A 19,442-nucleotide genomic window follows, 5' to 3' on the forward strand; every position below is an offset into this window, starting at 1 on the left:
GATAAAGGGTAACTTCTGGGTTGGTGACAGGTTGGGGGTTCAAGGTCCCACCCATTTTTCTTCCTTTCTTCCCACAGTGGCCTTGAGATTCCTCTGGGAAATCTGACTAAGCGATCATTAGCTCCCTTTCAACTATAATTAAGAAAAGGAAAGAAAAGAAGAAGGAAGGAGAAGTAGGACGGAGGGAGGGAGGAGACAAGGAAAGCATAGTCTTGCCTGTCACTAACTGGGAGGAGATTTCTATTCATCAAGCATTATTAGTAAGATGAAGTTGGTCCCTCATCCTCATGGACAACAGTTCAGCAGAGCGGCTGGACAGGAACAGGTCATATAAAGATTGAAACTTGATTAAAAAAAGCAGGGGTTCCATGGCAATGCAAAGCGGGGGTCCTGATGTAGTTTCGGGATCAGGGAAGCAGGAACCCGGGGGATGGGAAGGGGCGGCAGCTGGGACGAGCTGATTGGTAGCAGAACAAGAGAGAAGGGACTGGGTTTGTGAGGTCTGGGAGATGGCATCACTAGGACCGGGTGACCAACTGGACATGGGGCCATGGCAGAGAGGGTGCTCTCAAGGATAACACCGGGGTTTCTGGCCACTAAGCCAGCTATGAAGCTGAGAGTAGGGGGTGTAAAGAAAAGATTCCATGAGCTCCATGGCCAGAACGATAGGGCCCAATGTGCACCCTGCACCACTGGCCACCCTTCCCCAGGGAGACAAAGGCAGCGGAGACCGATAACCACCACACCCCTGGAAAAGCATTAAGGCCAGGAGAACTCTGCACGGCCTACAAAAACATCTGTAGGCAGAAGCGATTATGGAACGTACTGCAACTGCTTGCAGTAAATTAATAATAGATGTGCTGGACTTCCTCAGAAATATTTACTCAGCCGGAGCGGCTAAGCACTAATACCCGGGAGTGGAACCTGAGCCTTACCTCAAACAGCCCTGACTATGGAAAATGAAGAAACATCATCCTGGCCCTTCCCAATGCCGGGGCGGGGGGAGAAATGTACAGAATACCTCGTTCAGGAATCCAAGGATCTGCAGTCCGCTGGGCAAGTGGAAAGGGAACCCAGACAGGGGCTGTGGGAGGGACCCAGCGGAAGAAGCCAGCAAAGAAGAACGGCTAGCACTTAAGTGGAGCCTACCACTTGCCGCCCCCACCCCCACCCCCCACCCCCCCCCGCCCCCGCCGGCTCAGGACCCTGACTGTATTAACCCTGAACCCTGGGCACTATTTTGAGGTCCATCTTACGGGGAGAGGTACTGAAACACAGAAGAGTTAAGGAGCCAGCTGGGACGTGATAGAGCTGGGACTCAAACCCAGGCAGTCTGGCTCTAGAGATGTGACCCTCCACCCCTTTGCCTTTGCTGTCTCCTAATGCCTTTTCTGAAACAGTCAAGAGAGGGGGGCAAGTAAGAGGAAAGAGACCCTACATCTAACCGCCACTGGTTAGCTCAACACCATTGCTAACGTGTGCCCTCCATCTCCAGCCCTTGCTGAGAACTCGGGGTTCTTCTCACCAGCAAACACAGTAGCCATTCCTTCATTTATTAATTATTTAGTGGCACTTGATGGGGGCCAGACTCCCTGCCAGTCTCAGACTAGGTCTTATATAATGCACACAAAATCTCCCTCTCTGGAAAACTCTCTCTGTCCTCTCTCGTGCAGAGAGAGTCCTTTTCTCCTTCATCAGAGCTCCCAACCTTCAGGCCATTCTCTGGGTTAGTGTTTCCTAAGACAAGTTCTGAAAAAGAGAGGGATTTGAAATCATATGCAAAAAAAGGCGGGGGGGGGGTTCTGGACAGGGGTGCGTGGGTGGCTCAGTCGGTGGAGAGTCCAACTCTTGATTTCTGCTCAGGTCATGATCTCACGGTTGTGGGCTCAAGCCCCGTGCTGGGCTGAGCACAGAGCCTGCTTGGGATTCTCTCTCTTTGCCTTTGCCTTGCTTGTGCTCTCTGTCTCTCTCAAAGTAAATAAATAAACATTTAAAAGGGGTTCCGGACAAATAAGTTTGAGCGACATTAGGTTAGCATCCTCACTACAGGACTTCTCAGAGCCTTGAGTATGCTGGTGGAAGTGAGATCTAGCAGGGGCAGTTCAGTATACAGCACTTCTCAGATCGCTCCAGAAGAAACCCTCCTCCTTCTCTTTCTTAACAACACTTTGTAGGGCTGAGGCATCCTGGAACACAGTTTGGGACATTCTGCCCTGGAACAGTAACTAACTACTATGTCAAATTTGTGTTTGGTCTTGACCTGTCAGTCCACTGGCAGAACCGCAAGGCTGGGAACTTTTTCTTACTCATCTCTCCAGTCCCCGCCTTCAGTCAGGCCTAGGTCTGGAGCGTTCTCTGAAAGTCTTCTTTGAAGGTGGCACAAGGGAGTGCTGTAAAACACAGTCATGGGATACACTGACATTCGTGGCCGCACCTGCCTGCGAGTCCTCCTCTGTCTCCAAGGCGACAGGCGTTTCCTGCCTCCACGGATCTCATGAATGGTTACCTTTTCACCCTGGACACATCTCGTCAGGGCACAGAGGCTCCTCACCGTCTGGTCCCTGTCCCCACCTCTTCTGGATCCTCTCCCACATTCCCCACACATATCCTCAACTTCGACTCTGCGCAGGCAGTTTCTAGAGCACAACGCTACTGCTTTCAAATGAGGTTCTCACCTGCTGGCCTTTCTTCGCCAATCTTGCCTGTGTGGTTCCCCTTTCTTTAATCCTTAGCTCGGGCCTCTTGGCTTCTCTGAAACCTCTGAGGCCCCCTCTGCCACCCTGTCCCTGAGGTTGGGCTAGATGCCCCTCCTGGAGAGACCTGGGCTATCCCATCCTCAACCATACCCATCTCCCAGTGTGAGTGGGGGTGTGTCCTGAGTGAAGACACCCCATGAATTCTATGCTGTGGGTCATAGTCCAAAGACTTGGAAAGCCATTGATGTTATATAACCCTCCTATTTAAGGTGGTTGCAGGCCCTGTGCGAGGCTCATACTAAGCCTTTAAAATCCACAGGACTGGGGCGCCTGGGTGGCGCAGTCGGTTAAGCGTCCGACTTCAGCCAGGTCACGATCTCGCGGTCCGGGAGTTCGAGCCCCGCGTCAGGCTCTGGGCTGATGGCTCAGAGCCTGGAGCCTGTTTCCGATTCTGTGTCTCCCTCTCTCTCTGCCCCTCCCCCGTTCATGCTCTGTCTCTCTCTGTCACAAAAATAAATAAACGTTGAAAAAAAAATTTTTTTAAATCCACAGGACGTTTCCCTCCTCTGTGAAACTCTGCCTGGCCGGGACAGGGCCACATCCTGCAAATCAAACACCCTCAGACGCTGGGAGCTCCCAGACCCCGCAGGAGAGGTCTGCTTACTAGACTCACGACTTTGTAACATTGAAAGCACAAAGCCAGAACCAAGGCATATTCTGTTGGACCCCCTTCTCCCAGTGCATTTTCTTCACAGTTTTCCACCTTGTATACCCATAGAATGGCTTTGGCACGACAGCCACTCCACACGAATGAAAACACGATTGAGCGCAGCAATGTTTCTAGAGCGCCGAAGGAAGCAGATTAGGTAGGAGAGGCGGGAAGGGATTCGGGCAGCTGGAGCCAGGCCCCTGCAGAGGTGGCCGGACCTCAGACACTGCCCGTCTGTGGCTGGAAAAGCGATGGCTCCCCTTGGACTGAAAGCCCAGGACTGCCTCCCGGAGATGAAGGTGCCAGACGGAGTCTACCCGCCGAATGCACCATTCCACCAACTGGCAGGGAGATGAGAGACACAGAATCGGCAGAAGGAGACCTAGCATCTTCTCAGCTCTGCTTTCCTCCTAGCTCTGCTCTTAATGCCCCTCTTCTCTGGGTCTCGGATTCCTCGTCTTAAAATGAGAGGGTTAGTTTGAGCCGGTGGCTCTCAAGGTTTTGGACTGTGACTCACAGTAAGAAATACATTTGACGTCCCTACTCAATGTAGACACACATATAGTACACAGGGGGAGCTTTACTTTACGCTAGTACCTAATGTATTTTCTATTCTTTTGCGTGCATTTATAAATCGTGACTTGTAAGTTCATTTTATAAACTTTTACTGAAGCATGATGTAAGTATAGCGTTGTGTCCATGTCTTAGATGATGACCTAGATAAATTCTCGCAATTGAAGACATCCGTGTAACCAGCCCTCAGATCAAAAGACAGAGCATTACCAGGACCTTGAAAGGCCCCCTCTTGCCTTTTCCCGTCCACCAACTCCTCCCCCAAGGGTAACCACTGTCCTGACTTCTAACAGCCCACATTAGTTTGGTCTGTTCTTGTACTTTATATAAATGCATCAACATTTCTTAATGCCTGACTTAATGACCCTGTGAGGGTCACTGATATTCCCTTGTGTGGACATACCACATTTCATCCATTCCACTGGCCACGTGTTTTGGTGGACACGTGTGTGCATGCCTCGTGGCTGTGTATCCAGGAATGGAACGGCACGTGTGGATATGTTCAGCTTTAGCTGATACTGTGAGTTTTCCAAAGTCGATATACCAGATTAGACTTCAACCAGTTAGGTCTGAGAGTTCCAGGGGCTCCATTTCTTTGCCAACATGAGGTATTATGCGCCTTCCTCACTGAGGCTGTTCTCGTGGGTTTACGGTAGCACGTCACCGTGGGCTTCATCCCTAATTCTCTGATAACTGATAATGTTTTCATACGCTTACTGGTTACGTGGATATCCTCATTTGTGAAGCACCTGTTTGAGTCTTCTGCCTTTGTTCTGTTAGGTTGTCTTTTCCTTACTGATTTGTGGGAGTTTCCTCTTTTTTTCCCCCCACTGTAACTCTTCTGGATAGGAGAGCTTGTTGAAAATATACACTGTACATATTTTCACTCACTCTGTGGGTTGCTGGGTTACTCTGTTTCACTTTAAGACACGATAATCTTGAACCACCAAATTTAACTGTGTGACCCATGCATGTACCATCTGAAAAACCCCAGAGAACAGGACTATGCAGGCTTCCCCAGGTCTGGCTGGCCCCGAAAGGGGCACCCCTGGCCAGCGGCACCCACGGTAGCATCGGCCTGAAGTGGCACCCCTGTGCGTACAGTCAGTAACTGTCTGGAGAACAAAAGCCATGATCGTGGCTATATTTAATTTCCCAATTAAAAAAAATCCTTGTTCCACACCCTAAATGACAACATAGTTCCCACTTCCGAATTTACGATTCGTCAGCCCCAAACCCAGGTTGAGGAAGGAGACTCAGAAGGATGGCCGAGGTGCGGGCCATCCCTGGAACTGGCCTTTTCAGGACGGCTAGAGCGTGTGTTCACCTGTGCGGGCTCTCCATCCACCCAGGTGCCTGGGACCTTGGGGAGTGGCCCTGTGGAATAGCTTTTCATGAACCGACGAACTCCATGAACCATGGGAGAAGGGCACTCAGGCATCCTGGACACTTGCACAGCGTGGAGGGTAAACCGTACGTGGATTCCCTCAACCCTTCAGAGTAGCGCCGTCCGCAGACTCCATAAAGGCAGAGATCGTGGCACTTTTGTCAAGAATGTGGCCAAGGTCACACAGCTGGTCAGTTACAGAGAGGGGGTGACCGACGCCACAGCCTGTGTGTTCATTCCTAGGTCATTCTCCTCCCAGACAGCTGGTCACTGTGTAGAGTGGTGACCACACCTACAGCACCCAAAGATTCTCTCACTTTCGCTCTCTCTCTCTACACACACACACACACACACACACACACACACACACACACAGCTGCACACAGGAGCAGACACACAGGTACATGTGTACATAGATATTTACATACATACGTGTTCACATCCTGTTTTACTCAAGAAATCTGTGCACCGGACTCTGTGGATTCATCACATACTCAGCTCATCAGAGTTTTACCCTTTTAGTTTCCAAAGTATTGAATATCCCATAATGTATGAGTAATGCAAACATACATATGTGTAGGGCACTTAACAGTTTGTAAGTGCCTCTCACACTCAGAACCAGCCTCTGAACACACACAAGTATCTGAGGACTCTCGAGGTCCCCAGGGCTAGTGGGGGCCTAAGGACCCTCCTGGGGACAGCAGTGTTTCTTATCCAGGACTGAGGTGGTGGCAGCCAGAGGTTGGCAGAATTTGTGCAGCCCCTCAGACCCACCTTAAAAGTGTTTCTAACTGTATATTCCAGAGCAACAGATCCTTCCGATTCTGAGTAAAGTCTTAATTTCATATAGTTCTCAGAGTTAAGCATGCATTTGCATGAACACTTACAGGATATGGACACTTCTCTCCTATCTCTAGTAAGCATGCCCACGTACTCCGTCTTATTAGAATTTTCACCACCTCTCGTCTTCTCCTCCAGCGAAAGGTAAGCAGCTCTATCACTACTTATAAGGTGAACAGGGACTGGCATTTATTGAACACTTCCCACATACCAGCTAATAAGTGCTTTATGTACATTATCCCAGCCCGTCTCACACGAATGCTTTGCCACATACATCAATATCCTTACTTTACAAATGAGGAAATGGATGCTCAGAGAAGGGAAGTGGCAGCCTGTGGCTACAGTCAGTAAGCGATAGGACTGGGATTGGACCCAGGGCCCACGGATCCCCAAGTCCTGGCCCGCTCTGGTGCCTAGGACACCAAGAAGCAGCAACTTTCTTACTCCAAGTCAGCAGAACTATCCATATGGGGATGGGAGGCATCTTAGGACCTTTTGCCTCTTACCCTTCTTGTGTTCTCTGGGCTCAGAGAAATGAAAGGACTTTCCTAAGAGCAAAGCAAGAGCAGAGCGGGGCCTGAAACCAAGGTCTGGTCTTGGGATTCTCTCAACTCCGACTCTCATGGATCTCCTGGGACAAAGGACACTGGGAGAGCTCTGTCTGGGTTCCAGGCAGGCCTTTCGAAGGAGGCACTGACAATATTGGGAAAGTGACCAGGGCAGGAACTGCTAACCAAATTACTATTGAAGGAACAAAGAATAAGAAAGATCTCAAGGCAAAACATGATCTTTGTCTGCAACCATTTTTAGGACTGTCTAGTAAAGAAGAAAGGGGCTTGGCAATGTGAGGAGGAGTGGATTTCAAATGCAGATTATGGAAGAATTCTATAGAAATCCTAAATGTGGGGAAGTACCAAGTTCCTCATCAGTCCCTGGAGATTTCCAAGCACAAGCCAAATATCTATAATTTACATGTTTGTTTCCTCCCTCCCTTCCTTCCTTCCTATCTTTCTATCATCATCTATTGAATGGTTCATGGCTCTAGAACCCTTTCATCTGTAAGATTCCACAGGCTTTTGAAAGATAGTAAAATCATTTAGGAAGGCAAGCAGTAATCTTGTACTCACTGCTCATTGTTCTTAGGGGAAAAAAAGGTATTATAAACTAAGTGGAGATAAAGTCTACCTATTAACGCACATTTGAGAGGTAGAGAAAAAAAATCACCCATAACATTAATTTAGATCATGAATACTCTCTGAAGTGTAAAAAAAAAAAAAAAAAACAAAAACCACAACTCACTTTTCTTTAAATCTTCTTAAAAAGGTCTAAGAATAGTCCTTCAAATAATCCTTGAAGTATGCAATTTTAATTTGGACACATGGTAATTTCAGTCTACCTGTTGAAAGAGACAAGAGAGAAATCAATCATTTTTGATGAGGATGCTGTTCTGACAAGCAGCAGAGAAGATTCAGGCAGCTTGAGGGGTGGGGGTGGGGGGTGGGTAGTCGCAGCAGCAGCAGAGGCTTTTGCCCCAGGCTGAAGACTGGTTTTTGAACACTCAGAGGAAAAGCAACTAAGGTAGTGATCACAGTGCCTGGCATATAGCAAATGCTCAATAAATGTTTAATGAACGAATGCGTAAAAGGATACGTGAATAAATGAGTGGGATTTGTCACCAGCCTTTGATGCAGGGAGTTACCCGACAGGCTTTGACTCGTAGGGAGAAACAGAATTTCCAGGCACTGAGTATATTATGGAAAATAGCACAGAGAAAGGTTCATGGTATAGTGGAGAGAGTGAGGGCTCTGGAGCCAGCCATATCTGTATTCAAACCTTATCTTTACCACTTATAACTGTGCAACCCTGGGCGATCTTATTTATTTATGTTTATTGTTGTTATTAAATTGGATTCTTAGCCCGTTCGTTAATTTTCAGCCCTTCTTCCCTAATACAAGCATTTAAGGTCATAAATTTCCCTTAAGTGCTGTCTTGGCTATATTCCACAACTTTGATATTTAATATTTCTTTTACCATTCACTTACAAGTATTTTAAAATTTCTATTATCATTTTTTTCTTTGACCTATGAGCTAGAAGTGTTTTTGTAAATCTCTCTCCTCTCCTCTCCCCTCCTCTCCTCTTCTTCCAATCTCTCTCTCTCTCTCTCTCTCAATACACACACACACACACACACACACACACATAACCATTTTTTAAACTCATTTTTCTGTTATTGATTTCTAGCTTACTTGTACAGTGCTGGGAGAAAGTGGGCTGTAGGACACTAATTCCTTAAAATTTACTGAGATGCTAATTTATTATTTTGTAGCCTAGGATGCAGCCAATTTTTGTGAACGTTCCATGTGTGTTTGGAAAGAATGTGTATTCCGCAGTTGTCTGTTGTCCTAAGCTAGTTTTTTTAACCTCCACACACATCCATTCCTTATTTGTGAAAGGGTCCGTGAGCTAAATACACATTAGTTCCCTCCTGCCATTTAGAATTACACTTACTGACATAGAGGCTGTGCAGACAGAAACAGAGAGTACATGAGAAAGAGAACCAGCTGTGCTATTTCTTGCTTATAGCAATATTGATAATGATACCCTAGAGTTACAAAGCATTCGAAGTTTCCAAACGATGACCACGTCTGCCATTTGGTTTCTTCCTGTCAACAAACCCCTGAGGTGTCACCTAGGCAGGTCAAGGGAGGACCCACATGGAGAAGGGGCATGCACCAGTATGTAGTTATTTACTCGGTCCTCCAAGCCAGACCCCCAGGATCCCTCCTTGTTTTCTCCCTCCCCCTCGCTCCTCGCACATGCGCAGTGCAGTCTCGGAGCCAGCCATGTTACCACCCTTCACACCCGCATCGTTTCTTGCCTGTACCATTCCAAGAGAATGATTCAATTCCTACTGTTTTAAAAATACACCTACAAGAGGTAAACCCAGACAAGATCTTGGCAGATAGGATTCCGAAATGGAGCTGAGAACGAGTGCTGGGTCACGGGGGCCAAAATATCAGAATCTGGAAGGGGACAATGATGTTTATGACTATCAAATGGAGGCATGGGTTTAGAAAGGTAGAGAAACGTCATGCTGAGTTCAAATAGCCTTCATCTGACAAAGCTGTTCCCATGGCTTTGTCCCCAGGCCACTCCAAGCTCTCTTCCTCCTTCCAGAGAGAATTACTGGGAGCCACATAAGCCACCACTTCCTCAACTCCACCGCCCCCCCCCCCAAAACCACTGTGGTGTGACTCCACCTCTAGAATGTTCTTAGAATCATAATGATGCTGTCCCTGCAAATTCCAGAGGCTTCTCAACCTGCAGTGGCCTCTCTGGGTCCTCTGCCAGCTGGGTCAATGCCTCCTCTGGAAACTCTCCTGCTCCTCCTTTTTCCTCCAAGGCCTTTCTCTGCCTCTTTTGCTGCTGCTTCTTTCTCTGCCTCGTCCTTAACTGTGAAAGAGCAAAGAGCTTTCTCTTCTCTCCCTCCTTAAATTCTGTGGTTTAAACTGGCATTTTCATGACTTAATTAGAGTTGTTTCAACAACGTCAGAACCCTCCACTGCCACTTTGAAAGTGGATACTAAGTCTATGCCCGTCACTGTACTGAACATTTACTTTATTTCCCTGGACCTTCACAACAACCACTAGTGGAAGGTATTATTATTATTTTTTTTTTTTAATTTTTTTTTTCAACATTTATTTATTTTTGGGACAGAGAGAGACAGAGCATGAACGGGCGAGGGGCAGAGAGAGAGGGAGACACAGAATCGGAAACAGGCTCCAGGCTCTGAGCCATCAGCCCAGAGCCCGACACGGGGCTCGAACTCACGGACCGTGAGATCGTGACCTGGTTGAAGTCGGACGCTTAACCGACTGCGCCACCCAGGCGCCCCTGGAAGGTATTATTAATATTCCCATTGTACAGATAAGAAAGGAGAAGTTAAGAAAAGAAGTGGAATTTGCCCAAGATCACTCAGCTACTAGATGAGGCAGAGCTGGGATTCACACCACCGTCCCACCTAACTCAAAGGCTGTGCTCTCTGCCACTACATTTAGTCACCCTGCCCTCCTACGGCCTGGCCTCAACTTGCCACTCTCCCACGGTGTCATTTCATGCTTGCATTTTTGCTGCTTGCGGAAGGGAAGGCCTTCATTCACGCTGTGCTGAAGAAATTCTAGTCATCATTCGAGGCCCAGCTGCAAAGCCCCTCCTAAAGCTACCCACAAGCCTAGCTGGTTTAACTGCCACCGTCCCCTTGCCCTGGCAGCTCTGCGAGGATATCAAACGATCCGTTCATGCATCTGACCACGCACCCACCCATCCACCCCCAAATTGCATAAATACGGTAAGGATCGCTTATCCAGCAGTCTCGATACTAGGAGCATCCAAACAAAGAAACTGTTCCAAAGGATTTTTTATGCTCACCCTCTGAAAAATTATACTTACGTCAAAATTAAAGACAAATTGCTGGAAGTCATGGTGTATGAGAAGGAATGTGCTCTGCTAGGCATCTCTCAATGCCGACTGGCCAGGGACAGCCATCCCTGTGATCTGGCCAGGGAAGTTTCCAAGGTTACCAAACCAGGTGCCTCTGATTTCCCTCACCCAACCCCCACATTTCTGAATCCAGTTTAGACATCCAGCCTGGCTCACGTACCTCTTCCACCTCGAAGCCCTCCCTGAGTCTCCTCCCACAACAGACACAGGTGTGTCTGTGATAAAACTCTGATGGCGCCCAGTAATTTGATCACCCGTGGCTAACACTGCAGCTCAAAGAGCACTTCGACATATTTATTTCATGCTTTACCTTCCCTTCTGGTCTTTCGGGGGCTAGGAGTCCCATCCGCCTCACCTTCACGATGTTTTCTGAACCAAGCCCAGTGCCTGGCACACAGAGGTTCATGAGTGACTGATGGACTGACTGAAACAGGATGACGTTGACCTTCGATGGGGGAGGCTGTCCAAAACTCACTCACGTGCAAGCATCCAGCAGTGTTTACATACAAAGCAGGGGCTAAATAAATATAAAATCCTTCCTCTCTCCACCCCACCAAATGGAAGAATCAGGACAGTGGGACTACACATCCACTGAGCCCAAGGTTTCTAAAGACCTGTGTTGCATGGTTCACAAACATGTTGGCGTGGTGGCTTTTGGCATTCTCCAGGATGAATTAGGCAGGGAACGGCCATGTTTGGACACGTTCCAGTTTCCATAGTCACAAAATGAGTTAGAGCTTGAAGACAGATAGGGCTTCAAGATCAGCTTCTACAACCACAGCCTGTTTACAGAGGAGGGCTGGAGAGGTTAAATGACTCCATCCAAGTCCCAGGGCAAGAAGGACAGTGCAGATGCATTTTCCCTGTCCCCTTCTAGACTTGCAAATGAAGCCTCTAGGAAACCGAGTGCTTGCTGAATGGCTAAAAATAAACTCCCAGAAACTTCATCTAGTTATATCACGGCTGCAATTTACAGCGTCTAGAACTTCAGCATGGTATAATTAGCAAGTGGATTACAATAATTTATTTTTGGTTTAAATGCTCGAATGAACACGACCTTCCAGTAGAATGGGAAAATAAGAGGCTGGGAGCCAGCCACATGCTTCCTCCCTCTTCCAATGCCACAGTTTTAACACTGGCTGGCATCCATCTACCCATGTCTGGTAGATGAGCCAGAGAAAGGATTGCAACTCCCAGCTCTCGGCTTCCTAGGAAGTACGACTTCTGGAATACATCTTCCCAGTGACCAGGAAGGTGTCCGAAATCACCCTTCCGATGAGCAGGAAAACTCAAAGGCAGGGAAAAGCGTGTGGTGATGCCTCTGAGCATACAGCAGTATCACAAGACGGGACCAAGAGAGACACTGTCACGCAGCCGAAAGAAGACTAGACGGGGGGTCACAGAAGACCTGTGTTTGGGTTTTGTTTAACATGCACCATGAATAACACCCACTTCAAGTCCCTTTCATAAAATGTTGATAAATAGGTAGCTATCTCACTAGATTATTACGGGAATTAAATGAAAAAAAAAAAGTATGGAAAGGAGTTTTGTAAGTGAGTGCTAGGGATTCTTCTCGGGTGGATAAACTTCCAAAGTAGCTGTCTCTGATGAGGAACTTTTTGGACCAAAGCACTACAGAATATTTAGAAAGGAGCCGGGGGCAGGGCAGCATAAAACCTGGAAAGTTGTCTTCTCGAGTTTCCGTCTACAGAGTCCGGGCAAAGACACATCCATTCACTTTTTTGCAACATCTCCCGGCAGGGGATTCTGGAACTAGAAAACAGGGACCCTGACTTGGGCGAGGAACACAAACAACTTGTCTCCTCTCTCAGGCACTGCACCGAAACCAGCCAAACATCTGCCAGAACACGCCCCAGCGTGGAAGGTGGAGGTGGTGGGCAGGCAGTGTGCAAAATCAAAGCTGTGCTTGCTTCAGCTGAAGGAAGGGACACAGACATTCACGGAGCACCTACCGTGTGCTGGGCACAGTCCTGGATCCCTTCGCTTCAGAGCTTTTCTGCAAACGCTGGGGGCCTACCTTTCTCTTTGTGGAAGCTACTCCAGCTTGGTCCTCGTCGTCCGCTCTCCTAGCTCATACTGCCTTCTCCCTGCACATGGGAACCTTGCACATGTTTATTTGCTACTGTGGCTTGACCGTTACCTAAGAGTGTAAGGTACCTAAGAGTGACTCCTTCCCAGGAGAGATCACAACAGCACAGAGGAAGGGTGAGAGAGGCAGGCCCGAGGGCTACTTGGAAAAGGCAGAGAGCCAGAGGATCTGGGCAAATGGAAGGGGGCACATGGTGAGGGCTTCTTGTGAAACCCACTTAAAGTCTCCTTGGGGTTTCTTCCTTGAAACCTGTTTGTGGGGGCAAAGATTCTAGCCTTGAGTAGCTGCTTCATGGGCTAAAAAAAAAAAAATGCCGTGTGTGTGTGTGTGTGTGTGTGTGTGTGTGTGTGTGTGTGTGTGTGAATAAATGGTTAGCCATTAAGATGTTAAAATGCAGCTGTCACAGTCCATAGAACAACAGACAGGTTAATATGGGTGCTTAAGAATGCTATTTCCTCATATTAACCCCAGAGCAACAGCAACCTATCCAGATAGACTCAGGAGTGCTTGCCCCGGAAACCTGCCGCTTTTTGCTCTAATAATATTTGATGTTTAAATAATAGTTGATGTTTGTTTCCAAGCAGGGTTCGCTAGCTTGCTTCCCTCCCTCCCTCCTTCCTACTCTAAGAATATCTTGGCCTTAGCTTTCTTTCTGAAATCTGGGTTATAAGCCTGCAGATGTGCATCTGGGTCACATTTAGTTTCCGAACTTGCCTCCTGACTGGGTTCCTTGACTTCCATTACTCCTCTCCCTCTGCCACCTCCAAGCTGACCCAGCCTACCTACATGCTGCCCGCCAGGGGGCTGATTTAACTTAAAAAAATGTTTAAATGGTAAAAAAAAAAAAAAAAAGGTTGTAAGTCCTTCCCGGCAAGAGGCAAGCTTCAGTTCCGCGAACCACGTGAACAGCTATGACTTGCTCTCCTGGAGGAAACCGAGGCTGGCTCACAGCACTCACCTGTCCGGGAGCAAGGCCGGGCAGTGGCCGGCACATGGGCCCCAGAGGGACAGAGCTGTGGCTCTGCTGGACTGGCAGCTTGGGGAAGTGACTGCAGGGTGCACCCTGCACGCTGGCCACCGCGGTGGAAGCCGGCACCCCAGCCCTGGTGACAGACTTCCGCGTGTGGGCAGGCTATGTGCCAGTGGGCTGCCTGCACAGGCAGGTAGTTCTCCATTCCCCTTCGGCTACTGTCCGAGTTGTGGGCAATCCGTGCACCACTGGGGAGTCGCGGATGGGAGGTGAAGGGTGTGACCCGGGCACCATCAGAAGTCACTAGCAGATCCTCAAGTGGGCCAGGCTCTCTGAGGCCCGGGGCACTTTGTCCACACTGTGCCCTTTCTCTGTCATCCAATCTTCCTCTGAGCAATTCCGCCTGTCCCGAAAGACGCAGAAGGTCATCTCCTTCCAACAGCCTCCCCCACCCTCTGACTAGATCAGAAGCCCATCTTCCGGGCTTCCGTGGCTCCTGTGCTTCCCCTGCTGCTATGATTCTCACCTTTGTGAGATCATCTGCTTATTTAGTGGTCTCTAGTGAATATCTCCCATGAATGCCTACCAGGGCAAGATGCTTTGGGTACAAAGGAAAAAAAATAATCAGTACAGGGGCGCATGGGTGGCTCAGTCGGTTGAGCGTCCGACTTTGGCTCAGGTCGTGATCTCACAGCTCGTGAGTTCGAGCCCGGCGTCGGGCTCTGTGCTGACAGCTCGGAGCCTGGAGCCTGCTTCGGATTCTGTGTCTCCCTCTCTCTCTGCCCCTAACCCACTCGCATCCTGTCTCTGTCTCTCTCAAAAATAAATAAACATTAAAAAAAAATAAGAAAAATAATCAGTACATTAATTAACATATATACCAACTCTCCACCTTTCTCCGGAAAGAATTTAAGGCAGCATAAAAATGAAAAATGTCCCTGAGCAGCTTACAGTCAGGGGGAATGGCAGACAGATAAGCAGTTTAAGAAAATATTATCTGGGGAGCCTGCATGGCTCAGTGGATTAAGTGTCTGATGCCTGATTTTGGCTCAGGTCATGATGCCATGGTTTGTGAGTTTGAGCCCCACGTCAGGATATGCGTTGATGGCGTGGAGCCTGCCTGGGACGCTCTCTCTCTGCCCCTCCCCAGCTCATGCTCTGTATCTCAAAATAAAGAAATAAACTTAAAAGAATAAAATAAATTAAAAAAAGTATTACCTGACAGGGACTGAGATAATGTGATCTGGCTGAGGGCCTGGGGTGGGGCTCGGGGGAGGGGCTTCTCCCTGGTATCCCCCAGAACCTGGTGCAGACCCCAACATGGGGGATGCTCAGTGAGTATCATTTGTGAAATGAATGAGGTGGGTAGGAAGGGAGTACATGAAGGGACCTTAGAGATCACCCATTTCAATGAGGAAAACAGTTAGTGGCGGTGTAAGAAACAGAATTTGGGCCTCTAAGGACTTCCACCGGAAAATCTAAATCCCATTGAATGAAATGCAGAAAGGTAAACAACTTCTCTTCTCTGGGCCTCAGTTTTCTCACCCATAAAAAAGAGGGACACCTGGGTGGTCCAGCCTGTTAAGAGTCCAGCGTTTGATTTCAGCTCAGGTCATGAACTCATGGTTTGTGAGATTGAGCCCTGCATTGGGCTCTGGGCTGACAGTATGGAGCCTGCTTGGGATTCTCTCTCCCTCTCTCTCTCTGCCCTTCCTCCCCCCCCCCCCCACCCCGCCTCACTCTGTCTCTCTCTCTCAAAAATAAATAAACACTTAAAAGAAAAAAGAAGAGGGTTAGAGTAGATCAGTATAGAAAGGTGTTACGGCTTATAATCAGTTACCAAAAAGGGTTGAGGAGTGGCCAGGTCACCGTATCTGTCTTCTTCTGATACACATCCAAGAACCTACTAACAGCAAACTTCATCCATTCACCCAAAATACCTGTACTAAGTGTTAACTGTGTGCCAGGTGCTGACCTGGGCATAAGTGCAGGGCACCCACAGACCCAACTTTCCCTAGGCCTGCTCTCCTTGTATAGGTCTCTAAAACCCTGGGTTTAGCCCAACAATCTGCTTTACAACTTGGAGCAAGCCCCTGACATCTCAGTACTTTCCACCTTCCTTCTTCCCTATTCCTTTGCTTTCTCCTTCTTTCATACCTTCATCCATCCATCCATCCATCCATCCATCCATCCATCCACCCACCCACCCACCAAATGCTTACAGTATCTTCTAAGCGCCCGGAACTGTGCTCTCCATGCTGCAGCTGCAGTGGTAAGACCCAGGACCTGCCTTCTAGAACTCAGCTGGGCCCCTTCTGTCTAGCGAGCCGAGCAGTTTGCAGAGCTATGGATTTCATCGGCATTCACCATCCTTCCATCCCTCCGTGACTCTGTTCATGCTGTGTGTTTGCCTGGACTGTCTCAAACTTTTGACCCTCTTCCAAGGTCTAGTTCCCAGGCCACCTACCCTGACCTCCCCTTCTCTGGGGTCCTGTAGCCCCCCGCTGGTCACCATGATGACACTCTAATGTATGGTGGGTTTGTCTGTTGGCCCCACTGCTCTGAACTCCGTGAGGCCCAGGACCGTGTATTTTCATCACTGCATCTGTAGCAATGCCAGAGGAAGCATGGCTGAAGTCAACTGAGATCAAGACCTCCCAAGCAGTAATTAGTCCAGGCTCAGGGGGACAGGGAAAAGGTACTCACCTCACGGCTCGTCCTACCAGCAAACCCAACACTAGCCTGCCCGACAGCTTCCCTCTGCAGTCACAGGTTGTTCTCAGCTCCCGTGGTACCCAGGGACCCTGCTTCCTGCACCTTGGGCACCTTTCACCTATATCCTTGGATGCCTTGTGTAGTCCCTCTGCAGGACTTTCTGCAAATTTGCTGGGCAATGTGCAGAATCCAAGGTAAGAAAATGTAGCCTGGAATCATAGCCACAAATACAAAATACCTACAGAACCTTGAGCTTTTCTGGCTGCACCAGAAAATTTTGGTAAAGTTCTCCATGGAAGAGAAGATCATTTCTCCCTTACAAAGTCTATTCACATCAGCCAGAGCACAGGAGGCCATCGACAGCCCTGGGTCCAAAACAGCCAGGGTGTGAACCTTGGCTCTGCTGTGCTAGCTATGAGCTAGCATGGCTGATGCTGACCTTGGGCCTCCGGCTGGATCAGGCTCCAGTCCTCCTCCATATTTCCAGTCTTGCAGCCAATCCACTCTGCCCAGAAGAGTAATTCAATTGCTGGCTCACTCACACATCCATGCAGCCACTCACTCTATTACTTTTCATCTCTTCACTTAATCACTCATTCCTTCATTCACTCATCCATCCACATTCATTTCTTTGAATTTGCACTTACTCATTTACTCAAGATCGCACATTCATTCACTCTACTCATCCATTCATTCATTTCTTCATTTACTCATCAACTCATTCATCCATCCACTCTTTCACTCCTTCCTTCACTCACTCCCTCTGTCCTGTACTCACTCACTCGGTGCCTCACTCACCACCTACACATGCCCCGTCGCCATTCCTCAGCACAGCATCCTGCCAGGAACACAGCCTCCATCCTGCCCGGGTCCATTAGTCCTCACTCCCAGGACATTCTCTTCCATTTCAACATCCAGCCTGCTGAACTGTGCAGGCATGTGTCCTAGTGTGCAGAGGATACGCTTTCTACTCAGGAACAGATGTTGTTGTAATTACTGTTTTGACTTTCACCCTTTAATGCCAGAGAATTCTTTCCACAAACTCCTCCAGGATGCAGGAAGGCAACGACTCAGCATGGGCAGAACGTGCAGTGCCTGGGGGTTCAGATTCCAGGACACAGGAGATTCCTGGCAATCAGAGCTACAGGGAACTTGGAGAGCCTCCCTACTCCAGGGCTTTGGAACCTGGGGTCCAGGGATGAGCTGGGAGGGAGGGAGGGAGGGAGGCAGGCCTGGAGAGCGGTAGACTTTGTGAGCCAAGTTGAGGAGTACGAAAGGGAGTCCCAAGAATATGCAGTCATGATCAGTCTGGGTTTGGGTTACTGTGATGACAGGTGACAGGGTCAATGGAAAATGTAGAGGTTTACTGGCATGGGGCCATTGAGAAGCAATGTCATGGCAGAAGATTAAAATCATAATTTGCTGACCACCTACCATGTGCCAGGGGCTTCCCATACTTCATGCTAGCTGTCCTTCAATGATCACTTTCCCTTTCTTTTAGAAAATAGAATTCCCTGAGCTTTAGCTGATCACATGACCTCTCGGCTAAGACTACATTTCCCAGATGCCCTCACAGCAAGGTATGACCAGCTAAGCTCTGGCCAATGGCTGTGAGTGGAGGTGTTCTATGCAACCTCTTGGTTGCACTGTTAGAAGGAAGCTGGTGCCTTCCTCTTCCTGTTTCACTGCCTGCTGGCTAACGTGTGGCCCCCTCTAGTGAGCCATCTCTGTCTCTGGGATTGAGGGCATAACCTCGGGGATGGCAACACAAGACAGAAGCCACTTTCAGTTCCTGCAGAACCCTGTGACGCAGAACTTCTCTATCCCCCTAGCTGAGATTTTACACGCAAGAGAAACAAGCATCTGTTATGCTTTGGCCACTGTTGTTTCATTCCCCATTAAAGCAGCCAAGCCAACATCTACTAAGATGGGAGGATCTCCTGCATCATGTTTTCTTACAGAGAAACTTCCTTTAGAGGATCTCTTGTGGCTTCTCTCACTCCCTCACTTGATCTGCCCTGTTGTGGTTGAAAAGCATCCCCCCGGAACCCACGTGTGCTGGGAACCTCAGAACGTGACCTCATCTGGAATCAGGGTCTTTGCAGATATAATTAAGGTGAAGATCCGGTAAGAGCCTATGGGATTAGGTGGACCCTAAATCTCACGAGAGTACCCTTATAAAGGATGGAAGAGGACACCGTGAGGCACAGAGGAGAATGCTGGGTGACGATGGTGCAGAGACTGCAGGGAGGCATGCACAGCAGAGGAGCCCCAAGGAAGCCAGGAGAGAGGCCCGGAATGGATTCTCCCTCAGGGCCTCCAGAAGGAACCAAACTTGCTGACTTCATCTGGATTTGGGACTTTTCAGTTTCTAGAACAGTGAGAGGATACATTTCCATTGTGTTAAATCCCCGAGTTTGCTGCAATTCGTTGCAGCCGACCTGGGAAACCAACACGTGCTGTGAGCAGTGGGGCAGCTGTCAGGCGGATCCGAAAGATGGAACCGGCCCTGCCTCACCTTGAACCCCCTCCCCCCTGTCCCCATGCCCCCCAAATGGCCTACAGAAAGCAAACCTCTCTTGTCCTCCATGGGATGGACAAGCTGTCTAACTCCAGGGTGAATTAGGGGTCAGCAAGCCCCTCTGGCTACAGATGCGAAGTGACACTGTGTGCCCTCCGTTGTAACTGGTGTGTGTACTATTCAAGATCGTGGCCTCTGAAGCCAGGCCACCCAGCATTCAATCCCCGTCAGCCCTTCACTAGTTGTGTGATTTGGGGCAAATCAACTAAACTTGCAGCACCTTGCTGTGTCCGTCTGTTAACTGGAGTAATAATAGCGCCCATCTTATAGAACCGTCGTGGGGATCGAATTGGTTACATCGCGAAATGCTCAGAACAGAGGCTGACAAAGGGGAAGTACCTGCTAAGCACGCATTCACC

General features: G+C 48.8%; 1 protein-coding gene across 15 annotated transcripts in view; it reads right to left on the reverse strand.

Annotated features, from left to right (window-relative positions):
• The window catches only part of TENM4 (teneurin transmembrane protein 4), a 2,941,751-nt gene that overhangs the window by 442,096 nt on the left and 2,480,213 nt on the right, over positions 1-19,442 (reverse strand). For 2 of the 15 annotated variants that reach the window (XM_086678434.1, XM_086678433.1), the window contains exon 10: positions 7,505-7,601. The exons of the other annotated variants lie outside the window; for them this stretch is intronic. The gene's annotated coding sequence lies outside the window, so the exon portion shown is untranslated. The remainder of the gene's footprint in view (positions 1-7,504; positions 7,602-19,442) is intronic. 15 annotated transcript variants of the gene reach the window in all.

This window comes from Puma concolor, chromosome D1 (assembly GCF_028749965.1).
Source record: "Puma concolor isolate L17-30 chromosome D1, mPumCon1.1.hap2, whole genome shotgun sequence".
Taxonomy (NCBI): Eukaryota; Metazoa; Chordata; class Mammalia; order Carnivora; family Felidae; genus Puma; species Puma concolor.